Consider the following 9194-nt stretch of genomic DNA (forward strand, 5'->3'; position numbering starts at 1 on the left):
GCCCCACCCAGCCCCACCGCTGACGTCACAATCCCTATGACGCAATTTCCATCGTGTATCATTGTGAACAAGACTACAGTGATAGTCGAAAGCTTAAAACGTAAGTTCTTTTGTTTTCTGCTTTATCCAGAGATGTAAAGTTTTAATTGATATTTATTATATATATATTATTTATTATATATAGATATATATATATGTATATATATAGGCCTATGTTTGTTCTTTCTTATTGTATTAAACAAATGAATACAAAATGTAACTGAGCTTGTACTGGTTAGAAAGATCCTTCAAGCAAACTTTGATGACGTCATATTTTGTATTTGTTCATTTTATTGTACCGTCTTAAACCGAGGATAATATGCAGTTTCTATGTGAACCTGTCTCTTATACACATCTAGATGTGTATAAGAGACAGCCGTAATGACAAATAGCCCTTCATGTCATTCTAGCAATTACAACATTATATTAATGGAAGTTAAGTGAACGTATAATAATATTCCAGTGTTTATTGTAATGCACATTTAAGTGGAAATGCTCATTATCTGACGGTTATGTTTAGAATATTAATCGCATTAGCTCAAATAAGGACGCTCATACATGTGCTGTCTCTTATACACATCTAGATGTGTATAAGAGACAGTATATATATAGTAGATTTTAAATTGGTGCCTAAGATTCAAAAGCCTAAATCACTGGTTGGCTCGGTAAAGGTGTGAGAAACAGAGTTTTTCCTACATAATTGCCGTTATTACATTTTGTTCAAAATAATAGTGTGAGCTGTGCTTTTGTACGGCGGTGATGGCAAAATTCGGCAAACTGGGTTCGGCAAACCGGGTTTCGGTCAACTGGGATTTCAGGTTTTCGGTGAACTGGATTCAGCAAACTGGGTTTCGGCAAAGTGGTCTAAACTCGGCAAACCGGGTTTCGGCAAACTGGATTTCGACCAATTGGTCGCATACCTGTTAGGTTTAAGCCTACTGTGGACAGGCTAATAGTCCCGGAAATACTTTCGGTAACGTTATAGGTATTGCTCAATCATATAACATTTAAAAAGGGTTTTCTCCACTTATGCTTATAGGCCAATTCAAATATTCATTAGAATAATGTTTACAGAAATCGCTGACTTTGATGTGGAGACGCGTTGCGTCTTCTTTAGTAAACTAATATAATTGTATATCTCATATTGTGTCATTCAGGTTAATTGATGTCAAGGTAAAGAGATTAATAAAATTTGTAGCTGCATAGGGGGAAATTAGACAACAGCCGACTTTGTTACGGTAGCAATACGGTACTTGACGATAACGAATCTTGTTTTATAATCAATACTGCTCACAGATGGAAATATACATTAAAATTAAGCTAGGCCTCGTCTATGAGAACCGTCAAAAAGTATATAAATGGTAAGCTAACATTTTCACAATCACAATAATAGTTTATTACAAAAATTAATAAGTTGGTATTCAAAATTTGAATCAGTCTTTTGATTTGGGTTTTGTGCTCATCTTAAACTGAAACACGTAAACAATGAATTCATTGGTTTACCTTTGCAGTTGCACATGCGCACCGTTTGCGCCGTAGTATATAGTTCTGATCGCGGCCTGAGGAGAAGTATTACTAAACGAGTTTTTCAGCGAAAGATAGCTCACCCTGTACGTCGCATGAACGAATAATCATCTGCTGGAGTATTTCTCCCATGCATTCGTGAAGTCGCCTGCTTTCTTTCGAAAGTTCGCTTTTCCTGATTGCGGACTACCGGCTATCAAGCATCATGCACCTTTAGGTTTTATTGAACCAATACCTGACTGTAAGTTAGTTAGAGTGTAAATGATTTTAAAAATAGTATTCAGGCTTTGTAAAGTCAAGATCGTGCTCCTGATATCAATGAGGTAAGGATCAGTTTGTTTGATAATTAATTCTATTCTAGCTTCAGACGTCACTTACCGTAATGACAAATAGCCCTTCATGTCATTCTAGCAATTACAACATTATATTAATGGAAGTTAAGTGAACGTATAATAATATTCCAGTGTTTATTGTAATGCACATTTAAGTGGAAATGCTCATTATCTGACGGTTATGTTTAGAATATTAATCGCATTAGCTCAAATAAGGACGCTCATACATGTGTGTCGGTGAATTTAAAGGCAAGTCGTCGACTATCCGAACGTTCTTGATATACACTTTTTTTTTTTTTTATAAGAAAACATTTTATAAGAACACTGAGGCTGAAATTGCTTAAAAATTAAGAACAAAATAAGAACAAATTGAGGCTGAGGTAGAATGTCAAGCTAGAAAAATCAAAAAATTATATATGTACCTTATGTGCAGTAGGTGTGACTATGCAATACCCTCTATAATACAGTACAGTAGGTGTACCTACCTCCCATTTGGGGCCATTTTTAAACCAGGGCCTTTTTTTTTGTGGGGCCATTTTTTGCTGGGCCTTTCTTTTAGGGGCCATTTTTTGCAGGGCCGCTTTTACCTCCCAGTACAGTGTATACTGCTGTACAATAATAATTTTCTATGTTTAAAAAGTGTGTAAAATAAGAAATAAATAAGAACATTTTGAGCCTGAAACTGGCCAAAAAATAAGAACACTGAGCCTGGGCAAAATTTTACTGGTTCTTATAAAAAAAAAGTGTAGGCCTACTATATGACATTTAAAATTAGGCCCAACAGATGAAGCATCCCTGCATACCAGGCCATAATGCCTACCAATGGACCTATACGCATGCGTTTGTATAGGCTATGCGTTTACTTTATGTGTGACATAATATCTAGAATTTTAAGTCAGCATGTGGAATTAATGGAAGTGAGTCTAATCTAGATTAATTCGAAGGCTCACGCGAATTATATATAAAAAAAATAAGAAACTTACAGAAGAATTAAAAACATCTCTGAGCTTATGAACATGGTTTAGATACATTTATTGGCCCGAAAAACATATAAATATATGCATATATTATATATGTATAAATCATATATGTACCATATGCCTATGTAATATAATTAATATATAGGAATATTCTATACGCCTATATATCTGTCTCTTATACACATCTAGATGTGTATAAGAGACAGCCTTTAGGTTTTATTGACGTTATTTTTCATAGTTCATTATATTAAACAATGTATGCACAAATAACTTTGAAAGGCAATTACTCAAAATCCTGTTTATCTTGACTCTAAGAGTACTGTACATTTACTTTCCAATAACTTTGGTTTGAAATGTCCAATTTGAATGAATGACCCCTCATTTTAAAGATCAAATACTCAGGTATTTGAAAAGACCAATAACTTGAATTTCAATTTCTGCTACAACTTAGCCATTTTGCCACAACATGCCTCATATATGGAGGCGGGGAACCATGAGGACCCTTCCCACCCAGCCTCACCGCTGACGTCACAATCCCTATGACGCAATTTCCATCGTGTATCATTGTGAACAAGACTACAGTGATAGTCGAAAGCTTAAAACGTAAGTTCTTTTGTTTTCTGCTTTATCCAGAGATGTAAAGTTTTAATTGATATTTATTATATATATATTATTTATTATATATAGATATATATATATGTATATATATAGGCCTATGTTTGTTCTTTCTTATTGTATTAAACAAATGAATACAAAATGTAACTGAGCTTGTACTGGTTAGAAAGATCCTTCAAGCAAACTTTGATGACGTCATATTTTGTATTTGTTCATTTTATTGTACCGTCTTAAACCGAGGATAATATGCAGTTTCTATGTGAACGGTTTTCTCTAACGTGCTAAATTTATCATGATGAATAGATCACGATAACTTTATCACGATATCTTATGTGAACGTGCTTATATCAGTGTGGTTAGTTTTTGTTATTTGAACTCTGGTGTAGCCTCCATTGGTGATTTATAGATTATAGAATTGTTAGCTTATCACACACTTATTTAATATTAATTGCCGTAAATTGTGAGACGCGTTGGTCGGGACATTTTTCCTTGGAGGGACAAACCTGTAAAGTTTTTATTTGAGTGAAGCTTTAATTAAATTAAATTTAATTTATTGATACTCTTTAAAATGCATCACCCGTATATAAGTGTCTATATATCACTAGGTAAAAAAAAAGAAACCAAGAAACTTCAAAATATAAGGGGAAACAGGGAGAGACTTTGACAGATCGAGGGTTCAGATTACATCAAACGTACAGAGTGTAGATGTTAAGACAGGAAGTGGTATCACCTCTAGATGAAAATGGCACATACGGACTTGATTTTTCCCCATCAAGGGGTAGGGGACGGTCACACTTTGTTTTGGTGACATTTTATTAGGCCTATGATGATAATAATGTAGGCATTTATGGTAAAGCAAAAGCAGGCCTCTGCCGAAAAATCACCTATGTGAAATGTTAACATGTTTGAAGTTTAATTTACCAAATGTTCTGTTTTGTGTTTTAGGCCTACATTATACTTATTTTAGTATCATGTAAACTCATATCGTAGCCCTCTTAACCTTTGGGTTCATTTCAGAATAACTTTAGATCAAACCGTATTTTTGTTTACCTAATCCATACAAGGTCTTTACTTTATAACATATTAAGGTACCCACGGTGTATATTTCGTTAGTGAATGGATCCCCTGTAGTTTTTGGTGAAGTCAAAATCTCAGTTGTTAGGCAGATTCAGGCCTACATTGTCAAACAAGGTTATAGTTATCTCCAGATTTTTTATTTGGAGTTTCCACCTGAGAAAACCTTTAAAAGCAGATTCATGCCCCCTTTGTCAGCCAAGGTTATCCAATATCTCCGGATTTCTTATTTGAATTTCCCACCTGAACAAACTTCAGGCAGATTCATACCCCCATTGTCAATCAAGGTAATCGTGTAGGCCTATGTTCATATTTCGTATGCCGTACAATATCACAGTCATATATAACATTTTTTAGGAATTCAATGACAGAGGGTTTATTTAAAAAGGCTTCCGTTGGATGTTAACATTCTGGTGAGAATCATTCTGTGAGAATATGTATTGACACGATTAATTAAATATACCTCCAACATATACAATTTTACAATTTCTGTTGGCTATTAACGTTCTAGAGAGAATCAATCTATGAAAGAATTTGAATTGACATGACTAATTAATTTATGAAGAATTTAATTGCTCCTTTAAAAGCGTTCAATTAACAAAAAATCAATGGTTAATTATAAAGATTAAAGAAGTTATCAACTTCCAGTGATCGAAACATTTCAGTTGACGCTGATTTAACGACTTGTATTGACAATCTCTAAATTGCTGTTTTAACTTAACTCAAATAACCCTTTGATTGGAGAGGAAACCCCAAGACAATACTTTCATGTAACAAAGTATAGTCAGAATTTGAAGGTCGAAATTCTTATTCTTGGTAATGGGCCAACTTCATGTTTGCAAGGCTTCGGCCCAGTAGCGCAGAAAGTGCTGTACCGGTTTGTGTGGCATACAATTATTATTTTGTTAAATTTTTTATTAAATTTAAAAATCCATTACCAATTTATAAATCTGTCTATTCTGCAATAGATTTCTCAATAGCAAATTTCAATTCGCTTGGAATTACTGTACTTTATTCAGGCGTGGTACCGGTAAGGATTCATCAAGACTAACCATGGAGGAAATACTTTTCTTTAAATACCGGCATCACGTTGGTCTGTTGCTTGTTAGTGAAAACGCCGTCGGAAAAGGGTTCATGAATTTAAACTTTCTTGGGTTAGGTCTACCATGGAATAAGTTTGGACCTTGTTACCTTTCTACCTATTTTTAATTTTTTTTTTCTGTGCCTCTTTATACAGTAAGATGAAATACAAATAAAAAGTATAGTAGCACCTTCTATTGACTAATAAAATTTATTGAGACACAAGCTTTTGCTATAGCTTCCTCAAGTGAACAGTTTGATCTTGTGTTTATTTTCACTTCATTCACCTGATGAAGACAGCTCTATAAATTTTGTTAGTCTACTGTACTTATTTTCTTTTATTTTGTGTAGGCCTATTTTTAGTTACGCCTATTATTGTGTATAAACTCAGTTAAACCTAATAGCAGTCACATTACATAGAATGACTGCTCCCTGATGAAACTAAACTAAGCCCACATAATTCAGATTCAGATTTATTTTGTCCTCATTTTAGGCAGGAATCGCATACAATAAAAATACTAAAGTTCAAAGAAATAACAATATGAAAACATAGATTTTCGTTGGTGATGTTTAATCAATCTTATCGAATTTGAGGATGATTCCTTCACATATTTCAATGTATGTATATATCTGAGGGTTGTTTGTTATACCGTTTTTTTTTTCTGATTTCACCTGGACCCGTCACTGTTTATGACGTTCTTTTATGTATGTATACGTTTCGTTGTCAAAACTGAGTTATTTAGTACAATCCTTTAATCTCCACATTAAACCCCTTAAGCTCCTACCTGTTAAATCAGCAATAGAGGGATAGTAAATTAACATTAATATAACCAATTTATCATCTGGCTCATCGTTGTATAAAATACGAAAGTCCTAACTTGACTTGTCCTATATACGAACTAACTAAATAAAATGTCAACACCACCACATGTAACATACACTATTTCATGCTCATTTTTATTTGAATTTGTATAACGTTTGCAGGCCCTTTTCTATTGTTATGGTATACTGCCTATTTTTATGCCTATTAATTGCATATTACCACGAAATAGGCCTGTCCACAGTACAAATATTAGATTGGATTTCTTTGGTGCGAAACACCAAAGAAAATCAACGAAACTCCGATGACTTACATCTGTTTCCAGTGGATGTGAATTGGGTAATACGCCGGGAGAAAACCCCCTACTCATTTCCGAAGAGGGTACTGAATTCTTTTACGTATACATGGACAATACACACAGGACCAAATAAAACGGTAATGCTATCGAAACTTGCATTTCACCACTCCAGCTAAAAAAAGGAGCGGCGGATGGAATTGAACCGGGGGCCTCCAGGGCTTGGTGCACACCCGTTTGGGACGGTGAGCTAAGTTGCTCTCTCCAAATATTTATATCAGTGTTATATTCACTGTTCATCAGAACATAATAATTTTTTCAATAAAAAATTTGTTTTTACACACAGAAATTCAAATTACAACTTTCACGCCAAATTTAAAATTGCCAGCTATGTTTTTGCAAAATAACCTTATTTTACTAAAAACATTTAGCAAAACCTCAGATATTCAAACAAAATTTAAATTTTCTCATTTAAAAGAGCCACACTGATATACAACTGTCCATAAATCACAGGTCCCAATACGGGACATTTTCTCTAAGCCCCGCCCCTTGGATATTGTTGCTAAGGTCCTACAATATCACTCTCCATCTCAAACAACACTTACATTCTGGTACTGTAATTTAGTTTAGTGGAAGCGGACTTAGGGCTTTTTTAGGGTCTCATTTGCATCAAGCGAGCTTGCGATCTCTTGGCAGTTTTACTACAAAATATGTAATTTGCTGCAAGAAATTTAATGGTACACTTAAAGACTACATGCATAGTATTATTTAAACGTTCGTTAATTGACGAGGATACTTTTCTCCTGTGAATTTTCATTTGAAAGTTATTAACTCATTGAATTATACACTGTAAGCAAATTTATTTTATTATTTTTTTTTTTATTTAATTATTTTTAAGTTTGAATTAAGCTCTGTCAAGATTGTCAGAATTTCTTTGACAAAAGCTGTTGTATGCCCATATATATAGTCATGATGTGCCTATATATGGTCATGATGTGATGTCATCATGACCATATTTGGGCATGTTACATGTTTTTATAAAATAAAATTTGATATTCTAGACAGGGCTTTAATAGAGTAAGGTGACATATGACCTGCAACATAAACTACGAATATTCAACGCGCACTTCAACTGAATCGATCAATTTATACATGAATGAAAGTATTTACTGCAGCAACAAAAAAAAACTTCACATTGAATGATTATGTCAATTTAATTTGCATAGGCCTATTGGTGCGTAATTACTACCCAAGGCGAGATTGTTCTTTTAGAGAGAATCTCTTTAGTTACCGTAATTAAATTGTACGTCGTCATACTCTTATTATTACTCATGGGAACGAATGTTCCCATAGAGGGCGTGTTACAATGTGCCCTAATTAATTTTATTTGGATAGTATTTTGAACACTATCGGGTTGAAAATTTAGTGTGTTTGAAATATGTTGCATTGTCACGCTTTCATATCACCCCATCCACAGATCAACAACGGCACAGCAGGGTAAATTTGGTAAGTCATACATCTTCAAAACGAACACTGGCACAGGTCCGCCACAAGGACGTGCTCTCAATCTTTATATTCATCATCATAAAGTATTCATATCGTGCCTAAACACACTTGCCGTTTGCTTAAAATATACGTATGTTAAGTGCATTATTGGAAATAATAAATATGGTACCTTTAAGGAATCACTCTTAAAAGTGTCTGCTTCGCAAACTGTAAAAACTATGTTCTCAAGTTGAAATTCAAAAACGTAGTCTCAATTTAACAAACTAATTAAAACAGAAAAACAAAGTTTCTTTTTGAGAACGATCAGCAAATGCTTTAAAATAAAAAACTGACAATGTTTAGACAGTGGCGTTTCTAGGAGAAGGCACGTGGGGTGGGGCGGGGGGTGGTTCATGCTACCCTTTTAAAAATCGCGCCCCGTTGAAAATGTTTGAACAAAAAAAACCACGCCCATAAGTAGATACAAATCACCTTATTTTGCGAGTTATCTCCCCTCACTTAACCATCGAGCACCCCTCCACCTTGCCCCTCCCTATCAGGCGGCCCACTCCTAGATACGCAACTGGTTTAGAGTGAATAAAAAGAGTTTAACTAACGATATTCAAGACTATGATGATGAGCGTTATTCCGTTCTGCTATTTGGAGTAGCTTGTAAACGAACTTGTTGAATTGTTCGCAAAATCAATACGGTGTGTTCGTATACATGTCATATAAGGAACGAGATTTTGATGAGCATGGCGTGCAGGTGCGTGTTTGATGATGAAAGCGGCTCCGTGTTTTAAATATCTTATAATTTTGTAAAACATCTTAACCAATTTTACGTACTTTACTTATATGTTTGAGTGGACGTATATCGATTAGAAAAGTGAGTGCAATACGAGGATATTAAGACAATTACCGATTCCAATAAAGACGGACGAATATATATG

The 9194-nt window shown here is 34.4% G+C and overlaps 1 protein-coding gene across 1 annotated transcript in view; it reads left to right on the forward strand.

Annotated features, from left to right (window-relative positions):
- The first annotated feature begins 1543 nt into the window (after window positions 1-1543).
- Window positions 1544-9194, forward strand: part of LOC117104668 (isotocin receptor-like) — a 17275-nt gene continuing 9624 nt past the window's right edge. The window contains exon 1 of the mRNA XM_033245550.1: window positions 1544-1886. The gene's annotated coding sequence lies outside the window, so the exon portion shown is untranslated. The remainder of the gene's footprint in view (window positions 1887-9194) is intronic.

This window comes from Anneissia japonica, unplaced genomic scaffold, assembly GCF_011630105.1.
Source record: "Anneissia japonica isolate Jap-2015-1 unplaced genomic scaffold, ASM1163010v1 scaffold287712_len2945570_cov188, whole genome shotgun sequence".
Classification (NCBI taxonomy): Eukaryota; Metazoa; Echinodermata; class Crinoidea; order Comatulida; family Comatulidae; genus Anneissia; species Anneissia japonica.